We start from the raw sequence: 2887 nt of genomic DNA, 5'->3' as shown, positions 1-2887 counted from the left end.
TTTAACAAAGATTAATAACTTCTGTAGCAAATGTAGCTATTGCTCATTGTGAATGTTAATGCATTAACTAAGGTTAACTAATGAGGTCTTATTGTAAAGTGATACCTATTGGTCTTTATAGTTCTTTTGCACTTTAATCTGTAAAAAAACTTTTAACTTTATAATTTTTTTCTGTATTGCTTTATTGCATTTAAATGCTCAGTTATTTTTGTTATAAAGAAAAAAAGTTATTAAACCTGTTATACTGTATTATGACAGCACTTTTTTTAAACTAAATTTAAATATCGCGACAATACCGTATACCGTGATAAAAGCATTAGCAATTAATCGCAACATGAAAATTTGATACCGGCATATCCCTAGTGGGGACTTAAACCTGAGTACACACCAACTCATGGGGACTTGTGTCACCGTTGGGACCTAAATTGAGGTCCCCGTGGGTACAAAAGCTTATAAATCATACAGAATGAGTTTTTTTGATATTGTAAAAATGCAGAAAGTTTTCTGTGAGGGGTAGGTTTAGGTGTAGGGCGATTAGAAAATACAGTTTGTACAGTATAAAACCATTACGCCTATGGAGAGTAGGGCTGTGCGATATTGAAGAAAAATGCGATATGCAATACCTTGTTAAAAAATGCGATATTCGATATGCGATACGATATTGCTTAAAGTGTGTAAAATCTATTTAAATGATATTTTAAAATATTTAAAAATGAAAATTATATAACCAATTTGTTTCACATTGTTTCTTGGAAAATAAAGAATCACTATAACTTCTGAAAGTGACAAGCAGTGTTTTAGCATTACTTAAAAAGTAATGTCACAAATCAGAAAATGTAATTTAAACATCAGTGTGAACATACAAACAACAAAATTAATGACACAAATTTTATATTATTGTAACTTTGCTTTCCATACACTTTAAGTACTTCTTCATATACCACAGCAAAGACTATAGTCTGAGAAGTGAACAGTCAGTAAAAAAAAAAGAAAGAAAAAGAAAAAAAAAAGAAATACACAACTTATAGATAAACCTGTGCAGTGTTCCTACTTAACCATGCACAACAAGCATAGATAAAATAAACAGTAGTATTTACCGGCATATCCCTAGTGGGGACTTAAACCTGAGTACACACCAACTCATGGGGACTTGTGTCACCGTTGGGACCTAAATTGAGGTCCCCGTGGGTACAAAAGCTTATAAATCATACAGAATGAGTTTTTTTGATATTGTAAAAATGCAGAAAGTTTTCTGTGAGGGGTAGGTTTAGGTGTAGGGCGATTAGAAAATACAGTTTGTACAGTATAAAACCATTACGCCTATGGAGAGTAGGGCTGTGCGATATTGAAGAAAAATGCGATATGCAATACCTTGTTAAAAAATGCGATATTTGATATGTGATACGATATTGCTTAAAGTGTGTAAAATCAATTTAAATGATATTTTAAAATATTTAAAAATGAAAATTATATAACCAATTTGTCTCACATTCTTTCTTGGAAAATAAAGAATCACTATAACTTCTGAAAGTGACAAGCAGTGTTTTAGCATTACTTAAAAAGTAATGTCACAAATCAGAAAATGTAATTTAAACATCAGTGTGAACATACAAACAACAAAATTAATGACACAAATTTTATATTATTGTAACTTTGCTTTCCATACACTTTAAGTACTTCTTCATATACCACAGCAAAGACTATAGTCTGAGAAGTGAACAGTCAGTAAAAAAAAAAGAAAGAAAAAGAAAAAAAAAAGAAATACACAACTTATAGATAAACCTGTGCAGTGTTCCTACTTAACCATGCACAACAAGCATAGATAAAATAAACAGTAGTATTCAGGTACAGAAATTTAATAATTAAGTGTAAAATAACACTGCACAGTGTTCACTGTATGAATTAAATGTAGATTAATCTTTTTATAGCCGTTTTGTTGTTTTGTTAACATCAGTATAATGATACAAATCCGTGTATCTGCGTTTACGAGAATGATCGTCGAGACGAGTACTATTGACATAATTCTGTGTGTATGTGTCTGTTCAAACATAAGGAGGAGATGCGAAAGACGAATCAACTCGGTCTGAAACACGTCTCTCTGTGTGTGCGTGCTTTGCACGTGTGCGGCAGAACTGAAGAGCTGCGCTGCGCACCCCGTTGCGATATGCATATTGCGATATTTCGATATGTCTTGCAGCCCTAATGGAGAGTTCCTACAAGGATAGTGAACCAGACATGTGTGTGTGTGTGTGTGTGTTTTTCCTCCCGTCTTTCATTCATTCCAGATGTGTGCCATTTCTCTCACACTTCCTTTTTCTTATCTTTGTCTTTTTCCCCTCCCGCATCCCATCTCCATCTGTACATACACACATGCTATATTATTGTAGGTGTGTGTTGGTGTTAACATGTCAGAGAGCATTGATGGCCAATGTATTAGACTGAACGATTGTACAAGAGGGGGAAATAAAACGTTCGAGCTTGTTGGGTCTTCGATCACGTAGATCAGTCTCATATTTTCTTTGACACAACCTCACCTTCTATTACTCTTTTTCCTATTCTGTCAGTGCATCTCATCTATAGCTCTCTCCCCTTGTTTTCACCTATAAAAGAGTCTAAAGCAGTAGAAATAGGTGTTGTGGTATGGCACAGACATTTATTTTTTTTTTGGCCAGTGGTTTACGAGGCTATAAATGTTTGAGATTGTCATGTGAGGATAACTCCACTTTTTATGTGTAACTATCTGGTCTACCGTACTATCATGTAACCACCAGACCGTAAAACAAATTATATGTTATATGTTATGTTATGTTATATGTTATGTTATATGTTATGTTATGTGTTATGTTATGTTATGTTATATGTTATGTTATATGTTATGTTATGTTAT

At 33.2% G+C, this 2887-nt stretch overlaps 1 protein-coding gene across 1 annotated transcript in view; it reads left to right on the top strand.

Annotated features, from left to right (window-relative positions):
- LOC107691651 (UV radiation resistance-associated gene protein-like) overlaps positions 1 to 2887 on the top strand; it is a 110510-nt gene that overhangs the window by 98760 nt on the left and 8863 nt on the right. The gene's annotated exons all lie outside the window — the stretch shown is intronic.

This window comes from Sinocyclocheilus anshuiensis, unplaced genomic scaffold (assembly GCF_001515605.1).
Source record: "Sinocyclocheilus anshuiensis isolate Anshui unplaced genomic scaffold, SAMN03320099.WGS_v1.1 scaffold186, whole genome shotgun sequence".
NCBI classification, from domain to species: domain Eukaryota; kingdom Metazoa; phylum Chordata; class Actinopteri; order Cypriniformes; family Cyprinidae; genus Sinocyclocheilus; species Sinocyclocheilus anshuiensis.
This window is presented reverse-complemented; position numbering and strand designations above follow the sequence as displayed.